Source organism: Cygnus atratus, chromosome 11, assembly GCF_013377495.2.
Source record: "Cygnus atratus isolate AKBS03 ecotype Queensland, Australia chromosome 11, CAtr_DNAZoo_HiC_assembly, whole genome shotgun sequence".
Lineage (NCBI taxonomy): Eukaryota > Metazoa > Chordata > Aves > Anseriformes > Anatidae > Cygnus > Cygnus atratus.
The window spans coordinates 4970161-4987722 of NC_066372.1; the positions used below are offsets into that span (position 1 = coordinate 4970161).

Below are 17562 nucleotides of genomic sequence, written 5' to 3' on the forward strand. Positions count from 1 at the left end.
CTTGCACAACGGTAAAGCGTGGTGTATTTATCAGTTTAGTTACTCACATCTATTAAATGATGTTAAATGAAAATCCTTTGGCTGGCATCCAAAAGTCTCTACATTCACAAGACTTGGATAGAGCACCTTGCAGTGTACCAAATTTACCTAGCTCCATAATTTGTGTGTATATCCAATAGCTTGTACCGTAACTGATGACACCTACCAGCAGAGTTTTAATCTCTTCAAATATCCATTAATTACCTTAAAAGATACAGTTGTCTCTGAAAGCTGCATGACAAAGTCAGCGTTAGACCTGAGGGAAGGTTCTGATGCTCAAATGGAGTGTACATTTTTGTTAAACCAGAAACTGTAAGTTACTCCGCCTAACCCTGAAGGTACCTCTCTGTTTTAGTTTAAAAACTTTAAAGTTCTCCTTCTGGGTGTGTCCAGAACTACTGCAGTCCAAGAAAGCTCTGTGCCTGTCTCCAATCTATTCTTGATCAAGATCCAGATGTTTTCATTCCTTTACCTAAAACCTCTCTCACACACAAAAAAAAACAACACACAGTCCAGTCAACATACTGCACAAACAGAGGCACGATCAAGCCTCGTAAATTCACAGGTGCAACTGTCAATGGCTTTGGAGGGTGGGACAGGCCCTGCACTGGCTGAGGGGCACAGCCTGGCAGGAGCTGGGGTGAAGGTGCCAGCTGCTCCAAAGTCGTGCTACTACAATGCAGGAGATGCACGAGAGTCCCTGAAACAACAACCCCAAATAAAACACTAACTGTGAGGTTGAGGGTAGTCCTGGAATAGTCTGAAATTTTAGTCCCATTTCTAGAGCTGGCCTTTTTTTTTTTTTTTTTTTTTTTTTAATTCCTGTGAATCTCAACTCTTCAAAAAACAATTTCAGCCATGTCAGTAGAATTCAGCAGAAAACCATGTAACCTGATTATGTGGCAACCAAAAACATTTAGTTCTTTAAAACACTAGTAGACAATCTCAAAGTTGGGGAAATCCAACAGTGACCATATACCCAATGTCACTACTGTACCTAGCCCAAAATACCCATGCACAACATGCATATTGTTGCTTGTAAAATACTGTCATGCTGGAAGACGACAATTCAGCCATTTTTGCTTCGGTGTTCATTAAATTATATATGATTTAATTTAAAATATAACAGGTTGAGATATTAATCTTGAAAATAAAGGAGGAAACTATAATAAGAGGCACTCATTTTATACATTGTGAGATAGTTATAATATGTATGGCAAGTAGGACCAGTTTCTTCAATATTTCTTTAGATTTCTTTTCTTAATTTTTGTTACCATTGGTTATGTAGAATTAATGTAGTATTTGCTGAATGCATATTATTAAGTAAAAAATATAAAAGTAAAAATATAATATTGAACCTGAGGCCAGAAAACCCAAAATCAAATCAGACATCAGAAAAATTGAATTATTCTTCAATTCTTTGAAATAATCCAGAAAAATGCCTATTGTTCAAGACTGAGGCTGAACCAAGATTGCCATTTTAACTGACTCTTTCACCTTTTGAAAATACTAGCTAATCTTCACAAACATTGTATTTTAGGTCCTCATGCGTGGTTTCTAGGCAAAAAACAAATATGTAAAAGGTAAAATGAATCACAGAAATGAGATCATAAATCTCTCTAAATTGGCAGGGAGATTCTTGGGATGTAACTCTGTGTGGAAACTATTGCAAACCTATCTCGAGTTCATTTCACGTTGACAGGCTGTGTAATTTTGGCCAAATCCCCTGGCATTTTTAATTTTTTTTAACTGTGCTTAGTAACTACAATTTTTTTAGAAGAATGATCTCTTACGATGACAATTAATTTTGCTCTCCTTTAACATAACTTCTTTTCTACAACCTGAATATTCCAAAGCAAAGACGAAGAAGGGAATGCATATGTAAGAAGAAGGTAGAGGGATCCAGATTATATGTCAAAGACCATTTTCATAAAAACAATCTTCCTTAACTTTTCCATAACCCTGATCAACATTCATCTGACTCCTAGTAATGAACTAAAGAAATAGAAGCAGAAATGGTTAACAGCTTAAGAAGTCAGGTGGTTACCTGGCACCTCTCTAAGCACCAGCTCAAAATACAGGTGAATCCTTTGGTATGACAAGCAAGAGAAATGGGCTTGTGGGAACTTTAGTATGAGGAAATATCTGCGGTCCTGCCTGCAAAATGAGTAGTGAGAGCACCAACTGATTTTCAACAAGATGCTATTCTAAATACTTTTCTACCAAGTACAAGTAGCTGAAGTGGTGCTTTAGATGCACAGTTCATGCACTGCTTCCAGACCCTGTCCTTGCTTTGGAGACTCCAGTATAATTCCTGCTATGACTGGTAGTTAAAATGCTCTAGCCAGTCATATTTAATTGAGGGAAGTACCATAAGCAGAATTTTAGTCTCCAAGTTTATTTATTTAGTAAAAGTCAGAACAATATTGATATTTCAAAGTACAGGAGTGCATTTCGGAGCAACTAACAATATTAGTCTCCACTAATCTCTTCACTGATAACTAAGTCAAAGAAAATGAGATTTTCGTGAAGTAAGTCATGAAAGGAGAATAAGAAAGTTGTTTTCAGAACACAAGGTGTCTGAAATCAAAGGAAGTCTTCCAACTCTCCACCTAGTTTAGTTTGAGTTTCCTCAAAAACATAGGCTTGCAACAACATTTAATTGCAGTTTACATGAAGAGGTAATGACGGCTCTCAGAGGACCTAACACCTTTTGGATGAAAACCAAAGACCCACCAGCCTCGCTCAGAGTTATAATACATACTGCTTGAAAAACTCATAGGAAGCAAATCTTTCTGTATAGCTAATTGAAGGCACACGTACAATGTATTTCATCAGTATAAGCAGCTATTTCTAAGGAACATAGCTGGGAGACACCCCTCTCACAAAGTAAAAACCATGTTTGTTCTATGATTATTGTGCAGGTAGAAGATATCTGCCTTTTATAATGAGGAAACATTGTTTTCTAGCCAACTGCTTAAGAAGAACTTCTGTATGGCAGAACACAACTCATATTTTCAATTTTTAAACAATTGACCATGAGAATTAAGCTTTCAAACTGTTCAATAAACATAGCAAACACATGCTCAAACATCAACATCCTCTACACTGAAAAAAAGGGAACAAATTTAGAAGACCGTACTTCAGAGAATAAGTTTTTTGGTGGCCTGAGCATCAGGCACCATTCAGCAGCATACATCGGTAAAGATCAAGTGTCCCTCCTTGTGACGACACCTTTTGAGGTCTTTCATTGACTAGCATATACAAGTGTGCATCATTAACCTACCACAACTAACTTTCTGCATGACTCCAACGCAAACAAAAAGCCTGATGTGAAACTACCCATTCTCTAAAGTAGGGCTGATCCATACTAACAGGACAACAGGAAGAGCCAGCAGTGCTCTGAACACACACACACGCATGTCCAACAGTCAAAACCCTGAACTTCATAGCTGTGATTTTCAAAGGAAGAAATTAAATAGCAGCTGAATGCTCAAATTTACCACTGTCCTCACAAAAAAAAAAGAAAAAAAAATTGTGTGCCTGTCAAGACAGTACCTGAACACATGCAATGTCAAAATACTAACTTTCACAATGTTCCTCCTCCTCCTCTTCTGCTTTGAGAATTCCACAGGTGTTTGGGGCACCAGTGATCGCACACAACAGGGGGAAGAGTATGTGACAGAGACTTGAAATCTTTGCTTGCTTATTCAGAAAAAAAATCTTTTCTTTGGAGTACCAGTGGAGGAGACATCACCGTGCAGAAGTAATGCCTCCAAATAACAATGCTTTCTAGTAATACTTATACTTCCTTCCAAAGCATACAAGTGATAAAGCTGGATCTGTAGAGGGACACACCAGTAATCACACCAAACCACTTTTCAAGCTCGCTAGGCAACCCCGAATGGAATCCTTCCTAGTCCCTGAAAGGGATCACTATAGATCACCCGAGTGAGCACAATGAGCAGAGCTTTGTCAAAGCTGACTAAATATTTCTCTTCTGCATAGCTATTCAAGTCCCTTATTGCCAGAGATGCTTAATTTTCTACCATAAAACCTCATGCAGCAGAACAGAAACTGACTGGAATACGCATCTATAAACATAACACAGGTATACACTGAAATTACCATTGAGATCCTTGGGGCTCATTTCCACATTTAGGTTACAACTCCAAGAACTTCTGTAGCATTACTCTCTGTGTACGGAGCTATAAAATGGGATAAAAGTCATCCCGGGAGATTTCAGAGATTTCTCTGCCTTGTATGTAACACTCTGGTGTGGGTTACACATTCTAAAGAAAGGCTGGATTTCCCTCCAGAATCGAGCAGGACTTCAACACACAACTCCTTTACTACAGAAGAAAAAATTAATATATATATATATATATATTTTTTTTTTCAGTATGGGTAAAAGTAACGTAATTCAGCATCAGTTTATTAGCCTGTCTACTTGCAGACAAAGAAAATACGGATATCAAGGCTACAGCCAAATGAGTATCTTGCTCCAATGCATTCCAGCTGCTAGGGCAAAGGAAAAGGTGTTGGTAGTCTGACAAGTATACTGCTGTGACTCGATGCAGCGCTGCACTGCAGAGCACTGGCTTCCTGTACTCCCTCTGATGGAGATTAATGTGGGCGCACATCCCAAAACAACTCATCAAATCCTTTTCTACACAAGTTTTCAAGGACAAGTGTTTTAACATACATTTCAATACTGCCATAACTGAAGGGAAAAACAACACTGGCTATCTACTGACGTACATTTTGTACTAACCCACATCCAAAAAAGTGACGAGGGCTTTTGTAATAAACACTGAACACGAAGAATGTCTTCTTCCTTTTGGTCCTCTCCTGCAGTCAACAAACCTGACTGCTTTATGTTGGCAAAAAGATGAGATTTCTTTTTTCCTTCATGCAATTCCCACCTGAATCGAGCACCCCTTGAAGTGACCAGCACTGCTCAGGCACCAGTACTGCTGCAGCCCAGCTGCCATGTAAGAACCAGGCAATGCCTTTTAGCCATTGCTCTGCCTGGGGGGTGCACAGATGGAGGAGTACCATCTTCTCAGGAGCTCAAAGATTCAGAGAGACTGTCCTCTAACATTTGGGAGAATCTGGATACTGAATATCTTCTGAATAGGTGCAGTATATGAGAGCAACATCTGTTTCAACTAGCTACTGGCCAGATGCAAGGATGTAGAAGCTTTACAGGCACCTACATGGGGATATGTTTTAGGGACCACTTAGAAACAAGTGACATATGTCCACAGCAAGCAGTGCTGTGATACTACAGAACTCAGAGAAATTCTACACATACCTTTGCTGAATAAAACATAGGTCAACTGCTCAGGTCTGTTCTGAAGGAGATTCCATATACCTAGTAGCAAGACTTGCGTGCCAAGCTTTATTTCTAAGAGTCAGTACAGAAAACGATTGCTAGATCACGGACAGAAACACAGCTCACCATCTTGCATAGGACACTTCAGAGACTATGCTCTTGAAACATCTTAAATAACATTTTTTTAATTAGTTCATTTCAAGTAACTTTGTTATTATATAACGCTACAAGAATGATGAGATTCTAACTTCGCATTAAAACCCTCTCAGATCTGAAGCTCCCCACATACAGGCATGGAAATGCAACAGTAGAATTCAAAGATTTATTGCTTTCCTTTACGTTCCTACATAATGACGAATAACAGGTCTAAAGAGAGGTCTTAAGAGACCACTGTGAAACTAAGTATTTCTCTCAAAATTTTGAAACAATACCTGAGAATTTAAAGCCAACATGAAATTGTAAACTATCAATGGATCTCTGGAAGTCAACTACAATAATGGCAATAAGAAGTACTGTAAATCTTTTGCAAATATTAAATTCTGCATGTAAATAAGCAATACAGGTGTAACTCAGAGAAACCACTGAAGAACTGTCCCATGGGCTTTTATTTAGCTTTCTCCCACAATGAAATCAAGAAGAGGGCCACAGCATAAAACCAACAGACATCAATAACCTTATCCTCTGAATTTGTTTTAAACAATGTCTTACAAAAGTCCACTGTTGCAAAAACAAGGTAGGCAACCAAGAAAGTAGCATCAAATTCCAATTGTGTTATGCTTTTACCATTTAAAGAGGCACATTTGCAGAGGTGCAGCTCTTCTTTACGTGAAGATGTTAGTGAAGATGAAAAGGAAAACACCAAGTAGCCAAACTTTAACAAGAATTAGGGACGACAAACAGCAGTATCATTGTATCTTTAAGAAAGTGAAATGAAGACACGACATGACTAATAACAGCAGAAGATACGTAAAATCCATGTGTTCAGAAACCCAGAAAAAATTATGTTCTCAATTATATCCCTTGAGACTGAAGTCACTGAATGTAATTCTCCTCAAGCTTTTATTCAGATCAGGTTTGGTGCAGGCTTCTAGAAAATTCCTAATGTTTGCACCAATCATACCTCCATGTGGTGAATCCTCCTGCCTCCTGCATTTGAGAAGTGAACTGCAAGATCCTTTGAGGGTGGGAAGCAGGAGCTGTTCATTCTTACCCTGTCCATTTGAAAGGGATTATAGACATCCTCCAAATCTTGTCTTGCTGCTATGCCTTATGTGCTCTGGTGGTCCACATGACAGTTAGTATTTCAGTCCATTTAATGTAAACTGCATAAACTGTTACATTCCTACAGGAGATACCAGGCCGTGACAGAAAACTCTAATACAATCATACATTCAAATAATCTTAGGTTATCAATCACTGAGCAGCAAAATTGAAATATCTTACTAGCTACAGATTAAAAAGCTGCCTATCAGTAAAGAAATAGTTTGGCAGATGCCATGCAGTGGTCTGTGAAGAATGAGTTTAGGGTTGACAAATAAAAGTTACTAACCTCACAAAATCCGCAACAACCATTGTCACCCTTGCTAACAGCATTAACACATAAAAATAATGAGTCAGGAAAACTGTATTCCTCTGACTTGTAGCCATCCTTTCCACATCAGGTTTCAGTCTTGACTTTTTCCCAGCCTATCAATAAACCTGCTACTTTTTTTCAAGAGTTTTTTTTTTGACAGTAGGTCTAAGACTGAACTGCACAATCTGACTATGAAAGAAATGAACTGACTTTGCCATTTCTAAAATCATCCGCTGGATCTGAAGCATGAGTACCCACTCTCACATCTGCAAAAGAAATATGGGTTGAAGAGAAAAATCAATAAGAAGCATGGACTTGCAAAGAGAGGTTGATGGAAATCTCCCTTTTAACAAACCAGCTGCACGGTTCAGTCACAGCACAGTGAAAGTGTTACTGTAACCTGCCTCCCCACATACTAGCCATACACAACTTCATTTAGGTGAAGCAAATCTCTTAGCAACCCCACTTTGAAACACAGCAGTTTGAGCAAAATTGTTACACTTAGTTTTAAGGGACCCTTCATCTCTCAACTCAAGAGCACACCTCGATTAGGAGGATACCAAGAGGGGGAAAGCACAAATACCACTATAGTTACCCACTGACAGTATACACAGCCTTCTGGCAGTCTGTAAAGCCAGTGATGATTTCACACTGAAGTATTTCTTTATGCCTATATACAAAAAGTGTTTTAATGCATAAGCACCTTTGCGCACTATCTCCATTGATCAGGTGTAGCTTAAAACCGATACTTACTATTTGTAGTTTCAGACTCAGTAGTGATGCAAGTCACAACAAAATCCACTCTCACCTTTTACCTCTTTTCTGACCACAATAAATGCAGTTTCCAAAACTCATCTACAACACAGAAGCCTCTGCCATCACCATACCATGCTTCAGGAACTTTTGTAAACCTCTTTGCCCAAGCAAACCTATTCAAGTGGCTGGGACTTTGCCTAAGTAAAGTAGGAATGAAGAATTCTGAACAGAGCCTTCATTGTGTCAGGTAAAAAGAAATCAAAGGTCATCTCTTGGCAGTAGGGCCTGAACTTATTTGTGCTGGAGGGCAGGTTAGTAGAGTGCACTGACCTTCATCTGACATCACTTGAAGCTTCAGGAAAAATGCCTACAAAACTGAAAAACAGGGATGCAAAATGTGAGAAAGAGATTTCTTGGCTTTTCTTGAAAACAAGCACAGCCAATTGCAAACTGCTGGGAAAGAAAACAGAATAACTCCTTCAACAGCATGGACTTCAGATGCTGCTTTAAACATTCCCTATGCAGAGAGTTTAACAGGCAGAGCATGAAAGATCAGCGAGGATTTCAAAAAAAAAAAAAAAAGGGAGACTGAGTTTTATATTATTTTTTAAGTCAGCAGTTAGCATTCACTGCTGTTTAGCATATTGCTTAAAGTCAGAAAAAGTCAGGTTTTATACAGTGACCTGAGATCTTCTAATGGAGTATCCGCTGCTGGAGATAGAGAGAGAACTTGCTGAAAGGAATGCAACCCAAGTGTAATCTCTCTCTAGGCGGTACTTGACACAGGGGTTCCTGGTTAAGTGTAAAATCTGTACGGTCTGAGTAAATGGGAATTCTGAAAAGGCCTTGTAACGTAACTTTAGAAAAAAGGCAAATCAAAAAGCAGAAACACACCAACAAACCCCACCTTTCTGAACCTGCAATTGCCAGCAAGATACATTTGGAAACTGTTTCTCCCCCTCTTCCATTTCAAAGCAACAGAAAAAAATCACAATTTAATCACAAGCAGCATGGTTCAAAAGAAGTCCGCTCATTTTCTGGCCAATTCTAACAGTATTAAAGCAGCAAAGATATTTCAGACCTTTCATGCCTTCATCATTCAAAAACTGCACTTTTTTTTTTCTTGTTGCAATTTATTATTAATTATAATTATTTAAGTTTCAAACATGCTTACATGTTACACATTCACTCCAGTGTAATGAATTTGGCCAGCAACAAATACAATAAACTTTACAATGACAATTACAGCAGCATTGGCAGTGCCTAAGTAATAAATCAGAGCTTGAGTATGAAAAATTTTAAACATTCTTCTGAGAAGCAACCAAAGTACTTCAAACTTCCTAATGCCAACGCAAGTAAAAGCCTGAACTATAAGTAGGAGGGGAAAAAAAAAAAAGAGAGAAAGTCTTTCTGCTGTGCAATATTGTGTTGATTAGTACAAACGATATCTGAAGTACAAGAATATAGGAAATTACATTTTTAATGTCTGGTTATCACAACAAAAATCAAAACAGACATCCAGCCTTAACCCCTGCGTTTCAACACGTGAACAGTATTTTCTGGGCTGTCAAAGCTGAACAATACTAACAGTTAATGGTTAACACACTATTCTTTCAAATCCTTATTCTTCTGCTGTTCTAGTTAAGCGTTTAAATTCCACACACCAGTCCTGAAGATCTGCAAGGCGATTTGCTCGCTGTTCCACATTCACTTCCCTAGTGGATGTAGCTTCACGGAACTACAGGAACATGAGACAGAGCCTTCACTGTTGCCAGATTAAGTTATTGCATCCATTCCATGTAATTTATCATCCTTTTGGTCAGCTTGTGTCCTGGGATGTCATTTTGTTGTAATTAAGCAGGGTGGGATTGGACAGGCTCTTGCTTCCCTTTGCCAATCTGATAAGCAAAATCATTTCTTCTTTTTACTTTCGTAGAAACTAAATTTACCAAACAAAAACCCAAGTATAACATACAACCAACTGCTAGAAGTATGACCTTACCAAACCAGGACTAGAGCAATCGCCTTTACCATGGGAAGAAAAATTCAGGACATCTGTAAACTTTCCAAGTCAACATTTACTCACAGACTACTGTCAACAGTTTTGCTGAATTTGCCATCTAGAGAGAGAGTTTTCCTTCCACGCACTTCTCACCAGCTAATCCAAATGGAGTCACAGGGGAATCTGCCTGATTCAGGATTACAGATTTTAGTCATACCGTACTTGAGAATCTAAGTGACGTCTTTCTCCTGGGGGAGCAGTATTCTTCCATGCTCACACAGATCCAAGTGCTGATCCAGCAGGGCCTGGCACAACAGATGTTTTTTCATGAGGATGTGGCTTTCATGAAGAAGAGTGTTTAAAAAGGGCTTCTTTATCTGGCCTCTTCCCAAAACAAGAACAGAGATATCACGGTTCAGCATGGACATCATGACCCACGTAGAAAGCAACTGGCAGGAAACCACTTTACTTCTGCACGGGGCTCCAGGCAGCATCCTCCAGGCCCACAGCACCCTTACTTTCAGCCAGTCTTCTGTTCCTGTATCTCACACCAGGCGACGCAGTCAAAAGGGATAGCAAGGTCCAAGCAAGCAAGGTCCAAGGTGTCAGCACACCCAGCAGCATCCCTGCCAGCTACACTGACACAGAAATTTGGCAAGATTCTGCTCATGACCAGGTTTCTCTGGTCAACTTTGTCTCTGTACAGCAGAGGTCAATACAACCCCTCAGAGACGGAATAGGAAAGTTCAGAAGTTGAAAATCCCATCACCACAACAGCCATGCCTTTGAATTTAACACAAAGGGAATATTCTTTTCTTATTTACTGCAATATTTTAAGAAGTCTGGGTTTAGAAAAAAAGCACTAATTAAGTAAGTAAGTGAAATCAACAAAAATGCAGTAAAAAAACATAGCTTTCTGAATTGCTCTCTACACTTAATTACAGATGTATACAATGCAAGACATAGCAGTCTTACAAGAAAGGGAAACAGGATCACAGAATTAGTGAATAAGCCTTTTGCTGATCCTCTGTAAAGGACTGAACTTCTACCAAGTCCTGTATTTAAATATGATTATTTTGTATCCAGAGAGTCCCCTGAAGGCCCCAGTTCGGGGAACTGACTGTATGACAAGCACTACTCCCATTAAAAGAACAAGTTACTAGCTCTTGCACTGGCAAAGAAAAGACTGCAAATGTAAACTCTGGAGAGCTCAGAAAACATGAAGTCAGATATATTCATTTTAGAACGTCAGGATTAGTAAACCAACCTCATGATTCTCGGTCAAATCTACCTCTACTTTCCTAAATGCTACATGAAGCAGTACTGCCCACTAACAGGCTGCCAGGGGGGCAGCAGTTGCAGCTTCTGGGACCCAGCTACCTGTTATCACCTGACTAGCAAAATGAATTTCCAGAGCTCTGAAGCCATTTCTTCTTCCAAATCAGATGAAGACATTGGATGGATCTGTGCTGATAAAGCCTTCCTCCCTGCCCCTTTTATAAATAAGTTGTAACTTGTCAATTTGTTTCAGTGTTCCTCAGAATTCACAATTATTATGTTGTAGGACATTCGCTGTTCCTGGTGAAACAAAATTTCGTTTTGATTTCTGTTTCACAGACAGTTCTGCTGAAGTGACGATACGGAAAAACGTTTGAGGAAAGAAGGGCTCCACACATTAGGCAGGGCTAACCTCCAAGACTGCAGTCATACCAACACTTGAAAATATCCCATGCTTAACACTAATTGATTCATGCAAGTTGAGAATAGGAGCCAAAGCCCGAGAAGACAGTTGCATTCATGCATTCTGCCAATTCATTTTTCACCAGCTACTGAGGTAATCAGAGAATAAGAGTTTATCACAGTTCAGACACAGCATTAGACCCACTGGAGAAATAAGAGTGCTGCTTGCAGGACCTGGAGATGCGCAGACTTAGCTCCTTACGTGTGAATGCAAGTGTATCAACAGATGGGCTTTAAAGATATTCTGAAACGATCCTTTAAAGTGCCACTGCAATTTCAAAACATTCTTTCCAATGGCAAGAGCACATCACATGGGAATGCCTTGATTCAAAAGCCATTGAAAATACTGATAACCTTTTCCTTCACTTTATTGGCCCTTGGATCAGAGTTTTAAAGAAAACAGATAGCGGTTCTTATACTCACTGAGAAAAGAATCCACAGAATCAATGGAAAAAAGTCCCTTTTAAACCCAATTTTTCCATATAAGGAGTATGGAATCTTCCTGCGAAGGGAAATTCCAAAACCAGGACCAAAATAAATACTGAAGTGGGATGCCAAGAAGTAGCAGCACAGGACTGATGTGAAATAGCCCATGAGCGAGTCCTTGAGCTGCAATTTGAAGAAACACAGCAATAAACCTAGGAGGCACATGCTACATCATTTGTTTTTGTTCCTATCCAATAGATGTTTTTATTCCAGTGCCTTTTTTCTTTTTTTTTTCCTTTTTTTTTGTGGTTGTTTTGCTTTGTTTTTAAAAAGCTTAAAGCTATCTGCATGAGAATTTTACCTTCACGAAATCTAACAGTTAGCCAATATCCTGTGATCATCTTACCTTGTTCAGAGATAAAGGAAAAGGAGAAAGATGCCAGTAAGACTTGATCAGCAGCCCAGCAGGTCACAGAAACCCATCTTCTGGCGATTCACAAATATATCACCCGATCAACAGATAAAGCTACTTCTCTTGCACAAGGATCAGATCCAGATCCTATTAGACCTGGAATATTTCTAGTGCAAGAACAGTTCCTGCCAAGCAGCCCCACATCTGCCCTTTGGTACTGCCATTTGGAAGAACGTAACGGATGTCAGGAGATGGTGTTGACAAGCGCTGATTGCTTAACAGCAACCAAAGCTATGAACACTGACCCATCTCTGGGAATGCGCTAACCCTGCAGGGAGAAGCTACACAAATGAGATGTGTGACATGACACTCACAAGTCCCCAAGAGAAAACTGGGTGGGACAGAACATTCCACTAGGAGACAACCGAGTTGTTTCAAATTACAGGATTTATATCTGCTATTGCCAACTAACACAAAGAACACAACAACAACAAAATCAGGCAACTCTGAAGCGTGCAGTTTCAGCTACAGTCCCTTTATACAGGGTGAGATATGAGGCCAAATTCAGTGCCCATCAAATCGCTCTGCTAAGCGATTTTTTGTCTTTTTTATTTACATCTGCTTACCACCTCCCTAACTAATCTTTTAAATTAAATACATGCATTCTCCCTAAAAATGTAATGCACATAAACTGAATTTTCTAGTGAAATATACTATTCTGAATTCAACAGGAGTTACTTAAATGCAAAACACACAATAATCAACTCTTATGTAACCTAATACAGATTAGCAATGCACAGTTGTGTCCTTTGGTCACGTATTTACACCACATAAATTCATAACCAAATTAACTTTCTTATTAACCTGATTCATCCTCCAAACTGCATTATCACCACGTTACGCTGATTTCTAAACTGAAATGAAGCGATAAGTGAATTGTGTATGCGCCCGGTTAAGAGAACAAGATTCTTCACTGCATATGTTTTCCAGCTAGGTAAGAGAGAGGAGAGCACTGTGATCATGGGAAGTGTTTCACAGCTAAGAGTTACAAAATGCTTTGCCTATCTACGGAGACAGAAGTGACACCGTCAGGTCCAGGATACTGACTACACGAAAGTTGGTCTGATCCAGTAAGTCTTCTCCTCTTACCTTTTTTCTACTTGCAAAAAAACTAAAGCCTTCTACAATTGAAGCCTGTTACCATAATACAACACTACAGGGGACAAAGTTAATATTTTTATGCATGGTTGACTTCTGAGTTTTCTGAATTTTTAAGTGCTTAACCATCAAGCCTTAATGTTCTCTAAGGGAATAACTCAGAGTCCATAGGAGTCTCTACATGGACTGCACTTAAATTTAGACCATAAACCAATTTTTAAATTAAAAAAAAAAAAAAAACCTAACACCAACTGTCTGGCTGAAGTTTATTCACGTCTGTTTTCAACAATTGTCTCTGTCAATGCTCTGGATATCACACATCTGATTTAACATCACAGACTGCCATGCTGAAAACCTGTTTTTCTGCTGTCATTGCACAGAATCACAACTCTCAGGCCAATTTAAGTCTTCAAGATGATTCAGTTCATTTTTGTTTAGTTTTCAGGCTTAGTGTAACGCAGGTTTGCCTAGCACAGTTATTCATGTTATTCTACAGCAAGAGCAAAGGTTTTATACTGCAGTCATAAAACTCATCATTACATATCAGCAACCTAATTAATTTTCTGCAATTAAATCTGCTGGAGCTCTGAAAGAACCTGTTGGATGGAGTGTGACAGGAAAAAAAATCTTGCACCATGCAACACCTCTTAGTCCAAGTGCTTCCAAGAGTCAGAGTCATGAAACAGAAGTAACACCCTGGATCCCAATGGAACTGTTCCAGATTAGAGTGACCAGGGATTAGCCCTGCTCCAAAACAAAACCTGACAAGCTCTCTTTGGGACAGAGTTAGAACAAATAACCTAAGCTTCTTGCCTACACTCACTTCAAAGGCCTCTCTATATATAATTCAAAACAGCTGATCTCCTACTTCTAGCATTACTAAATATTCTTGTTTTCTAGCACTTTTCTCCTCAAAAGGCACTCTCTCTTCCTAGCCTACTCTCTCTTCCTAGATCCACTGTCCCACCAGAATCCTTGGGAGAGAAGTGATGGAAGAGAAACCAAGAATCACAACTGTCTAATGAACTTGAGCAATACCAAGCTTCATTTTAAATCCCTGATAATATTGAATGGGTGGAAATTGCATCAACCAGTAGATTACTTCTAGTCGTTTGCCAGAAAGAAGTCTGATTTGGCAAGCTGCAGCTGGACAGACCGGGTTGTTAGAGCGCATTGGCAGCTCCACAAACTGCACTGAACTCAGATAAATTTTGGGCCATTTTCAGGTCTTGGTCTTACCACAGAACAGGAAAGGATGACAGAAGAAACAAGCACAGCATATTGACAGAGTATTAAGCACCCATTAGGAGACTATTTCATCCATGGCATTACACCCTTGTATTAAGCTACAAACAACTAGTTACTTACATAGTAGTTTCTGATTAAAAATAAATAAATCACACTGATTCATCAACTGATGACCACACAGTGAGTTGCAAATATTTCTGCTGCTTTTGTTGGCTCTTCACATAATTGATGCGCCTACTTAAATGTCACGTCTGCTAGCAGAAATCAGCATGCTGCTGTGTAACCCACACTGCGCTGAGGTCTTCAGTATCACTTAGTTTTGCTGATCCCTTGATCAAAAGGAAAAATAACTGAAGGAATGAAAACACATGGAAAAAGGTGCTGTCACTGGTAGGAGATATGGAAAAACTCCCATATAAGAAGTGACTAAAAAGCTAAGAATGCTTTATTTTGAGACTAAGTTGGAGGAATAAGAACGGAGTCCTGAAGAGGGCACAAAGACAGCAGTAGAAAAGGAGTATAATTTGTTTTATAAGGAATGAACAGTATGAGGCAGTAGATTTGAAATAAGTCAAAGGAAGCAGTTTTCCACACAACACGTTAATCTGTGGAACATGCTGCTGCCAGGTTTTCTGAAGAGTTCAGGCTTCTAATAAGAGGAAAAAAAAAGGAGAGAAATTAATGGGAAGTCCATCGAGGACCATTAAGCACACAAGCGTGGACACTGACAGATGAAAAATCCTAAAGCTATAAAGGTATTCTGAGATCACCTCTCTGTGCTGCGTTCGTGCACCCTGCAGCCTACCCACCTCACCACCACTGCTGCTTGAATCTAAGCGCAGGGCAGAGCCTAACAAAGCCAGGCGCAGGACACCGTGAGGAGAACTACACTACGCTAAACGCACTTCACGCTCTGCGCGCTGTGTTTAGATATACCAGAAGACCTGGCCCAAAGCAAGAAAAAAAATTGCGACATACGTTCTTCATGAGGAAAGTTACTTTCTTCTCGTACTCCCTCGCAGAAGCCGTGCTGGACGCGGCTCGGACTACGTGCGGGGGAGCTCGGGGGGACGCCGAGGGGACACGGAGCCGCCCCTCACGCACCCGCGATGCAGCCCCTGGAGACGGGCAGCGCGAGGAAGGCGGCTGCGGGACGGCTCCTTACGCGGTCAAAATACATCCAAAACGCGAGGCACCGGCGCTGGGCAGCGCACACTAACGAGCTCTGGCAGCCGGGGAAGGCTGCGAGCCCCCCGGGCTGGGGCTCTGCCCGAACAGCCAGGGAGGAGAAGGCAGCGGGCAGCCACGCCGAGCCCCGGCCCCCCGAGCACTGCCCGCGTCCCCGCGGGACACCGAACGCGGCCACCCCACCTGGCGAGGGGCTCGCCCCTCAGGGCCTCGCCTCACCTCAGGGCGCTGGCGTCCCCGGCGGCGCAGGTCCCGTCCGGCCGCCCCAGGGCGAAGGCGCTGCGTCCTGCGGGGGCGGGAGGCTGGCACCTCAGCGGCCTCCGGCGCATGGGAGGCGGCGCCCGCTCCGCCGGGAACCTGCCTCGGGTCCCGCGGCCGCGCTCCGGCGTTCCCGGGGCTGAGGGACAGCCTCTGGCCGCCGCGCCTCTCCCCTCGCTCCCGGCTGCCTCCGGCGCCAACGGGAACGGCGGCGCCGCCCGCTCCTGGCTGCCACCTGGCGGCCGCGCCGCCCGCCGGCACCCCGCCGGGGCGCGCCCCGACCCGCCCCGAGGCGCGGAGCGGCCTGGCCGCGCTCCGGGAACCGGCCACGGGCAGGGCGGCCGCCGCCGCCTGAGGGAGCGGGGCCGCAGCGCCGACGTGCCGGGGGGGAGGCCGGGCATGGCGGGGGGCGCGCTGGGCTGCGCCGGCCTCTGCCCTGCCTCCGCCGCGGTACCGCCGCGTACACGGCCGGGCACTTCAGGAAACGTGAGGGCGGCTGCCGCCCCCCTCGGTGCCGGGTGAAGGCCGGCTGCCTCGGGTTACACCGCTCGTTACCTGATAACACCTGGCTCTTGCCCCTCTTTGGCCGAAGGGCTGAGACCTAAAACCAAGCCCGTCGTCAGTGTTACACTGGCTACCTCTTAGAAGCGTAGATGAGAATCTATTTTGGTAACGTTTCAGTCAGCATCAGAAGAAAAAGGTGGTTTTGTCTCTCTGGTCCTGCCTTATATTAAGTATACCAAATCTAAAATCCCTCAGGGTATGTTTATTGAGCAGCACAGTAAAGCATGCAGCACGAGCTGTGACCTTAGAACCAGAGAGTCATCGGCAATATTTTTAACGACAAAATCTATTATTCTTGTGCTGGAATTGGCCCAGCAAGGTGAACCCATTTGCTTTAAAACACACCCAAATAGGTTGTTGTTCCTTGGCAACACTTTGGGCTCAATTACAGTTGAACCCAGGCAAACCACTAAAAGACGAAGTGTTGACTGTGCTATTCATTGCAAATAAATAAATAGATAGATTGATTTTTTAAAATCAATTTCCAAGCCCATGTATAGCAACAGGCACTCAGCAAAAGATCAGCTGTGGAAAATGCACTTTCCCTTGTATGTTCACCAGGCACTTGCTACAGCGCAGCGCTCCCAAGCAGTTTCAGATGCCCCGTGGGCACCACAGCAGATCTTGATTGTAAAAAGACAGCTGTAGACAGCTGTATGTTAAAGATTTGCAGTGCTTTCTCACACGCAAAAAAAAAAAAAAAGGCTGTATTATAATGCTAAGAAAAGGGTAGTTATGCTACCTCCGAGAGATAGAGGTCTCACCTCTAGTAGGTAAATGGGTCTGGAAACCACAGGACTAGAGAGAATTCTTCCAGTCCCTCCTGAGCAACGCTGTGGCTTGGTAACAGGTAACCTGTA

General features: G+C 41.8%; 1 protein-coding gene across 4 annotated transcripts in view; it reads right to left on the minus strand.

Annotated features, from left to right (window-relative positions):
- THSD4 (thrombospondin type 1 domain containing 4) overlaps positions 1-17562 on the minus strand; it is a 335185-nt gene that overhangs the window by 277295 nt on the left and 40328 nt on the right. Inside the window, exon 1 of one of the 4 annotated variants that reach the window (XM_035554003.2) lies at positions 16100-16342. The exons of 1 other annotated variant lie outside the window; for it this stretch is intronic. The gene's annotated coding sequence lies outside the window, so the exon portion shown is untranslated. Of the gene's footprint in view, positions 1-9370; positions 9391-12280; positions 12601-16099; positions 16343-17562 lie in introns of those variants that run through there. 2 more of the 4 variants (XM_050712995.1, XM_050712996.1) reach the window with 2 other exon arrangements.